Raw genomic sequence first — 14,988 nt, forward strand, 5'->3', positions numbered from 1 at the left:
TGTACCATAGTTCCCGGTCATATCGGGACAAAATGGCTAGGGCATTAGCTCCCTTGATGGTAGAGCCTGCCTTATAAATTATCTGCTTACCCATTGTATCCAGCTTCTTCCTCTCCTGGTCCGGAGGTACCATGGCTTCCTGGCCACGGCCAAGACCACGGAGTCGGGTGAGGGCTGAGACCTTAAGCACCTGGGTGCTGAATCTGGTACACTGTACTTTTTCTCCAATCTGTTACGCTTGGGTGGTGTCGCACTCAGGTTCTTCATTAACGCAAGGCCTTGATCCCAGATGTTGTCCAGGAAGGGAACGGACACAATGGTCTTTCTTCTTGACTCGTGCCGATAGTAAGAAATCCCTCCTTCTTAGTCTCCTCGGGAACCAACTGAAACAAGTCAGAGGCCCTTGACATCATGGAATGAAAGGATCCAACTTCATCCGGTGTTTTCCTGTCAGCCAGGACAAAGTTGTCGTCTGCGGTGCTGGTAGCCGTGGTAACCGTGTCCGTGCCTGTATCTGTGTGCGAAGCAGGGACTCTGGGTGGGGTTGTGTCATGGGGAGGTGGTGATCGTGGAGGGGTCAGATGACGCAGAGGACCAGCAGCCCCCTTAGATTTTGTCTTCTTCAGGGGCGGGCTCAACCTCTGAGGTTCCTGAGGGTACAGTGGAGGCGTATTCCCCGGTGCCAGGGGCATCCTCTGCTGGATTTCTGTGACCAGTGTGTGCAGAGTCTTTAGAATATCCAGCAGCACATCCCTCGATCTAGGGATGAAAGGAGCCAGTGGCATAGGGTCTGGACTGAAGTGTCTCCTCTTCCAAGCAGGGGATTTAGGTCCACCAACCCCAGATCCTCTGCCTTTGTGATCTGTGTAGTAATCGTTGGGCAGATTATTGTCTCCATCGTCGGAACTTGAATAAATCTGCTCCGATCTATCAGGAGTACCCCAAGGGTCCACATACCAAAGAGGTTCCACCGGGGGGGCCTTCTCCCTTTCAAGAGGCTGCTGGGCCAATGCAGTCGCTGCGTCTTTTCCCGACCCCTGAGTGGTTGCTGCCTTCATCACAGCCTCTGCAGCCGTATCTCACCTCAGGAGTAAGGACACCCGTGGGGTGGTCGTGGCAAAAACTTCCTTACCTGACCCACTCACCTCCAACGCTGTTGTGGTAGACGTTGTTGAAGGTGTGCCTGTCATGGCCCTGTTTGATGGCGCCGCCGTTGACTCAGTTGACCTGGCAGGCTGCAAGGTCTTAATTAGCTATGACGAGTCCTCTTCTGACTTTTCCCTCATCGGTTTATCCACTGACACAGATTTTGCACGAGGTTGGGGACTTTCTCTAAGAAGAGGCCTCTTTCGTCGGAAGGCTCAACGTGGAGGCTGACGGTGATGGCGAACGCGCTCTGCCTGACTCAGGACCCGCAAACCCAACAGAGCCAGCATTGCAGAGCTTGGCCTTCTATTGGACCCAAAGGGGCATCCTCAAAGGATCTCGGCCTCCTCCCAGAGGGAGTCCGCTCCTCGGACCGGCAGGTCAGATGAGGCCTGGCCCTGCCCGGAGGCTGAGTCAGTGGCCTTGCTCGACTTCAACCACACTGACAGTCTGCTGTAGCAGTCTTTCTTGGTTTTCTGAGAAACCACGGCACACCTCACATCCCTCATCATCATGATCCGAAACCGGAAATATAGCATGTATGATGCCGATCTTCCACTAATATGTTCCTTAATCCACACTTCACGCAGAGTTTGAAGAGGCTTATGCTTTCCTTCTTTTCCTCTGACATGGCTGAAAGGCGGGAAGTAGGCCCAAAGATGGGCCTACTCGATACTTTGATGACAATCCGACGGTGGATGAAGATCTTCACCGGTAGCAGATCCCGCTGCCAGTCTCTGTCCTTCGTCGAAGACGAACAAGCAAAAATCTGTCTAAATGTTTAACTTTTTATGGAAAATAATTCCAAATAGCACAAAAATCTGAAGATGGCCACCAGGGGTGAAGCTTAGGGAGAGGACTGTCATTGGATGGGGGCAGTATGACCCAAAGGACAGTGATTGGTTTAGAGGAGAAATACAGTTTCAAAGTGAAAGTGAAACTATTCTTCCTGTTACCGAGGGTTGCCAGCATGACAACAGGGAATATTCATGAACATGTGAATCCATGCCAGACCCCATGCTGTAGAAATGTCTCTTCAATCTTTCCCTGCGCGGCATAGTTCAAGTAAATAAACATTTCTCCGGTCTTCTTTTTCACCTGGGAACCCATGGCCCCTGCCCCCACTCTGACTGTTCCTCTTGTGTTTTCAACCAAGAAAACTCTTGGTGTTCTCTCCACCTGGGCAGTTCCTGGTCTTTACCCTGCTTCAGGGTCGGACTGGGGCATAAAATTGCCTTGGGCGCCAATGAAAAAGTGGCCCATAGTTGCAAATGGCAATTCACTCCTTTTGTGACAAACTGAGTAGTACCTAAGGGGGAGCTATTTGATAAAATGTGATGCAAATTGTGCATTTTAAAGAATATTTATTCGGTAACACTAGTCAAAACTACTAGCCGCATGGTGAAGTAACTTATCAAAATGGCCCAAAAGGGCCAGAAAAGTGGCCCACTTTGAACCAAAAAATGGACCCACACTAGCATTTTATGTTTTTGGTTTGCCCTATAGGTCAGTCCGAGCATGCCGTACTTTGGGGTTTTGTTGCTCTCATCCCACCTTGGGGTGTTGTTTCTCTCACCCCTGCCTTGGCATCTCATTCTCTCACCCCTGCCTTGGCATCTTGTTTCTCACACCCCGCCTTGGGATCTTGCTTCTCTCACCCCACTTTGGGGCCCGTTTTCTCTCACCACGCCTTGGGTTCTGGCTGCTCTCATCACGCTTTGGGTTCTAGTGGGGCCTCACCATCCTCTTCCTGGTTCCCCAGAGCAACCTCGGACTGCTGGTTTGCAGGCGGTGCTCCTCGGGAGAGTCAGTGAGTTCGGCTGATGTGGCACCACTTCTATGGCTTCCCCACGGTATTCCTGGTCGGGCAAAGTTTACCCTCTGTTCCGGCAGGAATTTGGCACCGGCTTCTCAGTACATCAGTTCTCCGCTTCTCAGCAGTGTACACTTCTTGATACGTTTCTTGGTGTGCTGCTTCCGGTTCCTGATCTGGCATGAGCGGTGAGCATTCCGTCGGCTCAGCCACAGCTCGATACGTCACGCCTAGTATGTGCTTCCTTTTCCCTGCCACACTTCCCAGGAGTAGGTGGCCAGTATCTCCAGCTCCATGGTTTTCTCTTTTCCCACTTTCCAGTTCTGATTGGCTTTTCTTCTCTCCCTCTGCTATGGGGTGGGATAATCCATGGTCCTCTTGTTCTAGGTAAGGACAGTGAGTACAGAGGGTCAGAAACCATGCCAGCCATTTGCAAAGGAATTTTCAAGTTATCATACAGTTTAACTCCCATATAGCCAACAAAGATATTGAGATAAGGGAGGATAACATATCTCTTTCTGGGGATTTCCTGTCCTGGAAGGGTGGGGGGTAATCCAGTGGGATCCCATTTGCCCTGTCCCCTAGGGGATGTTAAGCTTAAGGGCTCACCTCCCTAATCCCAAAAGGGGATGGCTCCCCATGGGCAGAGGGGACAAATTCTATAAATTCGTAAAATATTACACATATTTATGAAAGCCATTCATTCAGAGCTACCCAATTTGAGATTGCAGCCACATTCCATGAAAGAGATTTTTCATAAATCTTAGTGTCGGGCGTGGGCTTACATGTTTCATCACAGATTTGGTACTTCAAGTGTTAAGAGTTGTAACATGGGTAGACGCTCATTTCTTAATATTTGAAAGGTGCCCATCAAAACTATTATAGTCAGAGTATACTCATCTATGTTTATGGTAGTGCATCAGTTCTGGACCTTCGAAAGATGTGGGTTGTTATGGACCATTCCCAGGGTCAAACTAGAAGGAAAGTCAATCTATCACCTCAAGTATGGACAAAGAATCACATTGGTCAGTATTATAGAACAGAAACCGGCCTGGCTCCCTACAATAAGTCATAGCATTCTGATAATGTTTTTGTAAGTTTGTAAGGCCCTTTCAACCCTCGCTTGTATTTTGTGGGTTGTGCCTGATTTGAAGTATGACAAAATGACAGGCCCGTAGTGCAGGGAGTATGTCTTCCCAGGTAGCAGAATGGGTACATGTATAAAAATAGTCTTGAGGATAGAGTTCAGTTGCAAGGTACTGAGAGTCTATAATGCCTTGCCGGAGCAACATTACAGCAACAGTGGCAGAATTTCTAAGTGTGAGGCTTGGTGTTATCACTGCCCAATCTGTTCTTGTAGCCATGAGCAAGTGTTTATCTCCAATGTTATATAAACAAAGAAGGGGTGTTCCCATTTGGAATAGTTTACAATGAAAAAAATCACAAGTAATTCGGCATCAAAATATGCTATCTTTCAATGAATCACACAATTTTGAAGTGTACAAGTACTTGGTTTTAAAGAATGAGTTATAGAAACAGACAAAAAATGATTTGTATGCAGTGCAAAATGATGAAAAAAAATTGAATAAGTTTTTGATCAATCAGGCAAACAGACAAAAGACACCTTTTCTCGCTGAATGGCTGGTGGCAGTGGTTTTGTTTTAGCTACCGTGGTGTGCATTTATCGCGGGCTGTGTTCGCAGCTGCAGTGAAGCACCCAAGGGTGGGGTTTTTTTCAAAATGCCCCTGGTCTTCTTTTTTCGCCATTTCTTTGTGGAAAGGTCCTTCTTGAGATTTACTCTGCGCGCCAAACCAGGTTTAATCCCATTGTTTGCTTTGCCTTTGGTGGGATTCACGAGTGAAGCCTGCCTCTGGCTCCAGGGTGTCTGTGGTGGGCAGGAAGTGAGGGAGGTACCTGTAATTCCCTGTGATTAGTCTCCTAGGATACCCAAATGCACTCTGTAGTGGCTGGAATGAATGGGAGAGAACTGAATAAAAGGCGAGGCTTTTGGCTTGGAAGGCAGAGTCGACCACTGGACGAAGGAACCGAAGAAGAACTTGAAGAGGACGCCTGCTGCAACTCCTGGACCTATGGTTTGCTCGTTGAAGCCCTGCTGCTGTGCTGAAACTCCAAATTCGTATCGACAGAGAACCCATGCAAGGACGACTGCTCCCCTTGAGTTGGTGGGACCAATCAACACCAAAGTAAGCCACCTGGACATCCTTCTCGGAGCTGGTTGAATTTCCACAGAGATGCTGCTGGAAACCGTATAGCCAGGGAGAGGATCACCAGATCGTGTGCGCTGCTTTTAAGTTGGCCAAGAGCTCCAGGATGATCCTCCGGACTCCCAGGAAGCAGGACTGACCGAGCCTGAGCCCCCTCAACAGAGTGCGGGACCCCAGAAGCAAGGAAATTCCACCTCGACAGCAAGGAACCGCAGTGTTGCTATTTGCGGTAGTCACAAGGAGCTGAAACACCGAAGTGCCACTTGCTGGAATGATTGCCGGTTGCGTGCAGTGACCGTCCCATTGCAGTGCAGGAGTCCCTAGAAGTCCTCCCTCTTGTCCCCATGACTGAGGCCCAGGAACAGAGAGATCTGCAGAGCTGCACAGAAACAGAAGTCATCTGCTGCACTTTTTCTTCAATACAAAGGTACTGTAAAGTCTGAGAGAACTTACCTCTTATTATAGAGTTGCTTGCATCTTCCAGTGGTTGGCGCCAACACCTTTCCAGCTGTCCCTCTCCCGGGTCCGGCGTCCCCTTAGGTTTGGTTGAGGCCGTCTTCCCCCTAGCTCCTGGTATCTGTGGGGTTGTTGGGGGAGGGGAAAAGGGAGGGGCTGCCACAGTCGTGTTCCACTAGTGCATCAGCTCCGTGGCACACCCTGAGGGTTCCGACTCTTCGTCCCTTTCTGGGTTTCCTCCACACAAGGGGCGGATCAACAGGATATTATATGATCGGTGCGGGATCCGGTCTCCCAGTCGCTCCAGGTGTCTTGTGTCATTCTTCGGGGGTCTGTCCTCGCTTTAACCACAGGGCTCGCCAGTGATAGTCTGTGTTGGGTTCTTGTGTTAGAGTTTTATCCCTTTTAGTGCCTTCCTCTCCAGATTTAGTTTACTGTTCTCAATGACTTCCTAGAGTGCACACTGCAAGCGCACACTGTTCCATTTCTGGTGCTGTTACACCCTTTGATGAGAAGTGCTTACCTGTCTGTCATGCACGAGTTATTGCTCACCTGGCCCCAGTACTGTCTCATGCGCACCCCTGGTTCCTCCCTTTGTGCTACTATTGCCTGGGGGGACTCAAAGTCTTGGCTGTCTGCTTTGGCACCTCTGCTGTCCCATAGGGGAGGGAAAGCCAAAGCTTGCTCCTTTGCCACACCCCCCGCTCTTCCACAGCCTGTTGACTAAACTAATTCGTTATACAGGGAAGTGGGCTGCTCCGACACGGCACCGGGAGGTGCCACGAACGTCAACCGGGTGCCCCACCTCCTACACTTGCCTGTGCCTTCATTGAGGGGCCAGGCCGGGCCGTTCCTCCCTGCGTCCGCATGCAGTGGTGATGAAGAGCTCCTCTATCGTGCACCCAGAATGAGGGTGCAGCTGTCGGGTGGTTTTCTCCTTGAAGCTCTGGAGACTGCAGCCCTACTATTCCTGCTGCGTGGTCAGAGTCAAGGGCGGCGCGGACTTCGCTGTATCCCTTCCTCCGCTGTCCCCTCCTCACATGGGGCTCACTCCGAGGTCGACCTCGGCCTGAGAGGTTCGTCCCTCCTTCCCCGCGGCTGTGTAACGCTCCTCTGAGCCAACGGTCTGCACCGCCGGAGTGGCACGCTCAGTTGCTGTCAGTGCAGTTCCTCGTCAGCAGTTTCTCTGCCTTCCACGGGACCTTGGGGGGACGGTCCCCTGATATAAATTGCAGTCATCTGGGACTGATTTTCTTCCCCAGGGAGGGGACGTCCAGACCCCAGTTATGCACTACCTGTAGCCTCAGGAGGTACGGTCTCCACTTCTACACTCGAGTCATCGGGACAGTGTTCCCTCAGCCAGGAGACGCTCCGTTGATCTGCTCTGCATACGCTCAGGCAATCTCTCCCTCCCACCTCCGGTGCATTAGCTGATACACTCTTCTGACTGTTCTGTTCCCCAGTGACAACTGACGGGAGCCTCTCTTCCCTTTTTGGAGTAACCGTAGGTTCGCTATGGTAGGCCCAGGCGGAGGACAGGATGGTACATGCTCACATGTCGGTGGTCATCTTGGTATTGCTAGTTCTTCTTTTAATCGATGTTGAAGTGGACATTATTTGACTGCACCACACTTCCCATTGTTGCCTTCCCTCCTGGGAGGCGGTGTTAGGGATTCTTATAGGTAGCTCTACAATAGAGATCTCAGATGAGTGTGGAGAGAGGGAATGAGGACAGTTTAAATGCTGGTACTGAGCTTCCACATCAGTACATATAGTCTGGTTGCTCCATATCGACTTTTCATCATCTTGCCTAATCTCATTGCAAATTTGAGTGTCTTGCCACTCTCCCCTCGGGGAGGGAGCTATTCTCCCCCCTGGGAATGGTTCCGATCTCCTGTTGCTTCTCCCTGAGTCTCCCTTGGCCGGTTTGTCGATGAGTCCACGATCTGCCTCAATGAGCCACCAGAGACTCCACTATGTTTTGGGGCATATGGGTGACTTGATCTTGAAGACAGAAGAGACATGGGAGCTAATAGATTGTTAGATGGATCCTTAATGGCATTGTCTATTTCAGGGAATGTTTTAAAAGAAGTGCTAGTGAGGGTTTCCAGAGGTAAATAGGCACTCGTAGGATTTATGAGTGATAGGTCTCTCGCCACGCTTCCCATAGTGGCAAATTTAGGAGCGCTGTAGCCTACATCACTCCCGGATAGGTCATCCTCAACCCCCTCTCTCGCTGCTCCAGTATCACCTACTTGCTTATCGTCCAAGATACAAGGCACTTCTCGGTATAGAGGCGGTCTATGGAGCGTTCGAAGGCTTGTATTATTGACTTTTCAGAGAAAGATAATTTGCATGGAAGCAGTGAGCAGGCACACATAGCGTTCTGGGCAGGTAGAATAGGATCAACACCCACACAGCAACCCCTCGCCCCCAGCTCTTCTGGCAAAGGAACTATCAAGGAGCCTACCTGGCCACTTAGGTTACATAGGCTACGTGGCGCCCTTATACGTTTAAAGCACTTGAGGCACGTGGGTGGTTTGGCGTTTCCCCCCATCTGGCCTGGCTGACAGGGCTGCATCTCCTTAGCTGGGGGAATCTCCGCCGTCGTTTGTCCACCGGGTACAGACGGCTCGGGTCCGTAGGTGGGTGGAGCATCATCAGAAGGTGCCATGGCATGTTGGTTTGCTTCCAGCTGTCCCTGGCTTCTGAGAGCCCACCTGATGGTAGACTGGGTCAAATGGGATGCAGTAGTCCCTTGTATAGTAAATGCAGATGCCGACATCAACCTTGTTCTCTTTTTCGCCCTGTGCGCTTTTGAACATGGGGGGCGAAGATTGGAGACATCCTCCAGGCAGCTTGTGCTGAGCTCTAGGCTGAGCTGAGGTGAGGTGGGGATTGGCGATTGGTAACTGACTATAATGGACTAGGTAACTACTGGATACTCGCACAACTGGGCTGCTTGTGCTTGCACTTGAGCAGCAACGATAGTAGCAGTAGTGGGGGGGTGGGGAGGAGTCTTACCGAGTCCTACAGTGACTCACAGTGCCCCAGTATCCCAATACCCCCAATACCCCAGCAGCACCCTGCACCACAACAACCACAGCTCCGAGCAGCTCAGCATAAGGTGCAGTCTTCGCGCCCCACCCGTTCACAGCACGTACCAGCCTGTCACAGCCTACTGCCCACCTGCGGGATACAAACTGTACTCACCGCGGGGCAGCAGGCTACAAAACAGAGCTGTGCTAAGCCAGGCCGGATTGGGGAGAGGTGTACCTCGCTTCTTGTTTTCTTGCTGCCACTTCTTTCCCGCCTCTCTCCTGCCTCTCTACAGTCCGGGGCAAGCAGGCAGTATGTAACAGTCAGGGTGCGTGAGTGAACAGGCAAGTAGCAGGCTGAGGACTTCTCTGGGCTCTCAAGTGTTTTCGGGGTTATCAGAACTCTCGGCGTCCACACTAGAAGGCTTGAGGAAAGGCCCTAGAATACTGTCTGTCATGCCGCACTGTGCCTGCTCACAGGGAAACATAGCGTACTGCAGGACTTCACCGAGAGTAGAGTGTTTGTGAGGACCGTGATTGAGGAGCAGGTTTGGACGGGTAGCAGTGGCAAGGAAAAAGGGAAGTGACAAACAGAGAACAAGACAAGGCTTCAGCACGCAGCTGCCATTATTGCATAAATGCCCAGGGAGTGCACATTATGTGCCCTGGGTTCAGATGGACAAGAATAATTTTATTAAAATGATCTCACCCCTCACTGCTGGGGCTGGGAAGTGGATCTATGCATTTGAGAAGCAGACAGCAGGGATTCCTTTAACAGTGGGAGACATGAAAAGTTTGCTTGTTGCAATTGTGGGAGATAATGCTGGGGACGTCTGGGTTAAGGCAGGTTATCCGGGTGTGAAGTTAGATGATGATGCGCACGATGGGGCGTCCTTTAACAATATCAGAGCACAAGTGTGGGACGGACTGCGGCGGGCGTACTCTGACACACCGGACCTGCAGTCCATAATGCAGTACACCATGGGGGACGATGAAGACCCCATGCAGTACATTTTAAAAGTGCAGGAGATGTGGCGAGCGGAGACGGAAGACCAGTGGGACCGATCAGTTCCTCTTTTTATTTAATCATTAAAAGGGGATTGCCCAAGGAAGTTCAGAAAGCACTCGAGAAGATAGTGGGCATAGAGGGGAATTGGTGGGCAGAAATGCAGACTATAATTATACGTCATTGTAAAAGGATCAAATAGCGAGAGAAAGAAACAGCTCAGAGAGTGCAGGCTGAGGAAGTGAAACCCGTGCAGAAAACATTAGCTAAAATAGCAGTTGAAGCAGCAGTAACAGCAAACACAGACAAATTCAGCAGAGCAGGATGTCTTGCTGCAATGGCTCTAGTGGAGTGTGCTCTCGGCCAGCCTGGCAGCGGCCTGCTCACCAATCGATGACAGTGCATGATGCAGCCGGAGAGCCACCTGGAGATGGAACCCTTCGATAAGGCTTTCTCATGATTTACAGGCCCAAAGTTGACGAACAACTGAGAAGTCTTCTGAAATGTTTTTGTACGTGCTGCGTAGAACTTCAAGGCATGAGCAACGTCCAGCAAATACAAGGCCCTTGCTGCTAGCGATGACTGATCCAGGAAGAAGACAGGTAACACCAAAGGTTAGTTGAGGTGGAATTCTGACGGAACCTATGGCATCAAGTGGGGGGTGTACGCAGTACCACCTTTGAAGCATGGAAAGACAAGTAAGGCTGCTTGCACGACAGGACCTGGCTCCCCCAGACCCTCCTGGCCGAGGTGATAGCCATGAGAAAAGTCATCTTCCGCGAGAGGAACTTGATGTATAGGTTCAAAAGGAGCTCCCATGAGTTTAGTCAGTACTACATCGAGTTCCCAAGCCGGGGCTGGAGCATTCACCGGCGGAAGAGTCCTTAAGAGCCCATTGAGGAACTTGTTGACAAGTCTGTGCGACCACAGGGAGGGTCTACCTGGAGACCTGCTGTACTGGGTTATGGCAGCGAGGTGCATCTTGATAGAGAAGTGTGCCAATCCCACCTTGTCCCGGGAAAGCAAGTAGGGTAGTGGGGCCGTGACCCACAGAGGGGTAATCTTCTAGAGAAACGCTTCCATTTATGGCTGTAGCATTTTTTTAAAAAAACTTTGTTTATTAATTGTGGCACACAACATTGCAACAACACGAAATTCCATACATATACCTATCAGATACATTCAGTTCAGATATATAACATAAAGTGTGGTATTACAGGAAAGCCATATTACTGGGCCCTGCCAGGCTGCTACTGGTCGAGTCCGCTCCACATAGATACACTCTTAACGGGGCCCAGATATCTAGTTTGCATGAGTTCGGGAGTGACATTACATAGTGTTCCTCACATTCGTTAACGTACAACAGTTCTTTAAGCAAGTGGCTCGCCTGTGCACTCTTCCATTTTTGCAGAATGCATTTTTTTGCCACCGCACATGCAACATTAAAGAGCCTTCCGATTACCTCTGACTGTTTTCCTATATCCCCAAACAAGTATTTTTGCGCTGTGAGGTCCGCTGGTATCTGAGTTACTTCCTCTAGGATTTTTGCCACCTCCCCCCAGAACACACATATGTGTGGGCAGCTCCAGTACATGTGCATTGAGTCCGCCTCGTCTGCGCCACACTTCTGACATCTACCTGTCCTGCTGTTTGCGAATTTCGCAATCTTTTGGGGGTTGTAGTGCAACTTGTTTAACACCTTAAATTGGATCAGCCGTAGGCCCGCGTTCATGGATACCCTCTTGGTCAGTTCACAGTACCTTTCCCAGGATCTTTCAATTATGGCGGTACCCAGGTCTGTTTCCCAGGAGGTCTTTATTTTGTTCACCGATGGAGTGTTGGCCTGTACAGCCATGTATAGTCCTGAGACACTGGTTCCCGAACGGGTTGACAAGGCCACCAGGCACGGGTGTGGCGGGGGTTCGTCTGGAAACATTGGCCACCTAGCCTTAAAAGCCATTTTCATTCTATGGTATTGTAATATCATCAATTGACCCCTTCCCATCCCTGTTTTGAACTCCTCCAGCGTTATAAATCTGCCATTGGGAAATATGTCTTTGATTTTAAATTCACCCTCTGTGTCCCATGTTTTCTGTACATCTGGATCATATGTGGGTGCTATACCGGGGAAGTTCCAGAACGGGGCCTCAGCATAGTAAAGTGTTTCCAGCCTGAGCTTACAGTAAATTTTGGACCATGCATGCACAGTTGTGCTGACTGGGTCAAACAGGCAGTCATCTCTATGTTTTCCGTTAAAGATGACTGACCTTAAGTCGGTTGGGCGAGCAGCATGTTTTTCTAAACAGATGTGGGGTGAGGTATCCTGTTCATCATACCAGTGTTTAACAAACTGAGCCTGTGCCACTAGATAGTACAATTCAAAGTCTGGGGCAGCTATACCCCCTTTGTTGTAGGGTTCCACCATTTTATGGCTGTAGCATTTTAACATTAACGAGACTCTGGCCAGGATCTCCTTATATTATGCTGGCAAAGCATTACCCTCAAACTCTAGGGCTGCAGGAGCCTTGCACTCAGGATCAGCGACCGCAGGTCGTGCTGCAGATTCGCCCCTCCTTCCTCGCTGAGAAAGTCTGGGAACAGCAGTAGCCTGACGGACGGGGCCACTGACAGATGCAGCAGGTCCGGGTACCAGATCTGCGTCAGCCACATTGGAGCGACAAATATTATCTTGCAATTATACTGTCGGAGTGTGTTTTGATCGCATGTAGCATGAGTGTAAACGGGGGAAAAGCATACAGGAACCGCCCCCCCCACGAGAACGTGTCCCCCATGCTCCTTGGCTGAGGGAACCTGCTGGCAAACTTCTGGCACTTGACGTTCGCCTCGATCGCGAAGAGAACGATCTGGGGGTCGCCCCATTTGACGAACAAAAGGTCCAACTGGTCCTGGTGAAGCTCCAATTCATGGCAGGAACGCAACTCCCTGCTGAGCGAGTTTGCGATGGTGTTCTTGACGCCCGCCAGGTGAAAGGGGACGAGGAACATGCCCTGCCGAATGGCCCAGAGCCACAGATCCTGGTCTTCCTTGGAGAGCACTGGTGAGCGGGTCATCAGTTGCTTCCAGATGTAAAACATGGTGGTGGCGGTTTCTGTGAAGATCCTCACCACCTTGCCATTCAGCGATGGCAGAAAAGGCTTGAGGGCCCAGAATATGGTCCGAAGCTATAGGACGTTCATGTGGAGGCCCTTTTCCCCCGGTTGCCAGAGGCCTCAGGCATGCAACTGTCAGGTGTGGGCTCCCCATCCTTCCAGAGAGGTGTCCATGTTGACTGTCTCCTGGTAAGGCGGAACTTGAAACTGAGTCCCCTAGATGACATGCGGTCTTATACCCCACAACTGTACTGCCCGACGGAACTCCTCGTTGAGGAATATCTTATCCGAAAAGGTCCCCAATGCTTGCATCCACCTCAAATCCAGGAACGTCTGGAGGTGTCTCATGTGGAGTTGAGGCCGATGCAGGAGGACATCATGCAAAGCAGCGATTTGATGGCACGCACCGTCGTAGTCCATGCCGATGACAAGCGCTGCACTTTGCCTTGTGTGGCTCTTATCCTCTCCTCCGAGGGGGACGCGACACACGTCACTGTGTTGAGTCGGGCACCCAGGAACAGCATGTCCTGAGATGGGGTCAAGCAGGACTTTAGACAGTTTATGGAGTACACCAACTTTGTCAACAGACGTACAGTCCTCGGTGTGTGCTCGCTTGCCAGAGTGTCTGAGCAGGAATGCAATAGCCAGTCATCCAGGTAAGGGTATACGTGTATGCCCAGTAGACGAAGATGCACCGCCAGTGGGTCTAGGCACTTTGTAAAGACCCTCGGGCTGACTTCAGGCCAAAGGGCTGAGCCTTGAACTGGTAGTGCTGACCATGAACTACAAATCGTAGGAACTTGCAGTATTTCTTGTGAATGGGGATGTGGAAGTAGGCGTCCTCCAGATCCAACAACATCAGAAAATCCCTTTCCTCCAGTTGGTCGAGCACATGCTGCAACGTGACCATCCAGAACTTTTGGGTCTTTAAGCACTTGCTGAGATGACACAGATCCAGGATCGGTCTCCAATGTCCCCCACCCTGTCTACTTTCAAACCAGGAAATAGCTGGAATATACTCCGGAGCCCCGGAGACGTGTTTGATTTACCATTTCTGTAACATGGCCAGCACCTCCTGTGGAAGCTGTGGCCCGTGTTGGTCTTTTCATGGTATCAGCGGAATACGAGGATACCTGCGTTAGAACTCCAAGGTGAGCGTCCAGCGAACTTCGCGCGCGGGCCTCCCACTGGAGTGCATAAGTGAGGGCAAGAGACCACAGGCAGTTCAGGCCTACTTGGGGGTCCGAGATCTGCCGTGCGGGCAGCGCTGTTCTCCGCTGCCTTGAGAGCGTCCCCTGTACGCTTTTTGCGTGGAGGAGCATGAAGGCTGTCAGTACGGAGTAGTATAACCCTTGGAAGATCTGCCGGGTTTTCCTCTGGATGAGCTAAAGGACGACAGCGTTGTTGCTGTAAAGATCCCAGGGAGCGCGCTGTCGCTGTGTCGGCTTTTATTGCTTGCAAAGATGGTCGACTGCATTGCCAAAGAGGATTTCCCCGTCAAACGGCATATCCAGCATGTCCTGGCAGAAGTTTGTTGCCTTCTACCAACGTTGCCGACGCAGTGATACTAAGTTCCCCATCTGGCGGAAACCCTGTGTCCGCGGTGTGATGGCGTGGTCCAAGGCCACTTCCCCTTCTTGATAAAGTTCCAGTACCTTCTTGTCCTCAGGCAGGTAGTCTAGAATAGGACTCAGCTTGCACCATATTTCCAGGTCCTATCGGGACAAAATGGCTAGGGCGTTCGCTCTCTTGATGGTAGAGGCTACCATATAAATTATCCTCTTGCCCATTGCATCCAGCTTCTTCCCCTCCTCGTCGGGAGGTACCATGGCTGCTAACAATGGGTTTGCAGAGCGCTTCCTGGCTGCGGCCGAGACCACTGAGTCGGACGAGGGCTGAGACCATAAGCACTTGGGCACTGAATCTGGTACCCTGTACTTTTTCTCCAATCTGTCACACTTGGGAGGGGCCGTACTCAGGCTCTTAATTAGCGCCAGGCCCTCCTCCCAGATGTCGTCCAGGAAGGGAACGGACATGATGGTCTTTCTTCTTGACTCATGTCGCTGGTACAGGAACCCCTCTTTCTTAGTCTCCTTGGGAACCAACTGAAACAGCTGAGACGTCCTTGACATCATGGAATGGAATGGAAGATCCGACTTTGTCCGGTGGGAAGGCCCTATGGGGCTCATCCGC

General features: G+C 50.9%; 1 protein-coding gene across 9 annotated transcripts in view; it reads right to left on the bottom strand.

The window, feature by feature from the left end:
• The window catches only part of ABCD4 (ATP binding cassette subfamily D member 4), a 683,911-nt gene that overhangs the window by 121,556 nt on the left and 547,367 nt on the right, over nt 1–14,988 (bottom strand). The gene's annotated exons all lie outside the window — the stretch shown is intronic.

This window comes from Ambystoma mexicanum, chromosome 14, assembly GCF_040938575.1.
Source record: "Ambystoma mexicanum isolate Mex_15411 chromosome 14, UKY_AmexF1_1, whole genome shotgun sequence".
Taxonomy (NCBI): domain Eukaryota; kingdom Metazoa; phylum Chordata; class Amphibia; order Caudata; family Ambystomatidae; genus Ambystoma; species Ambystoma mexicanum.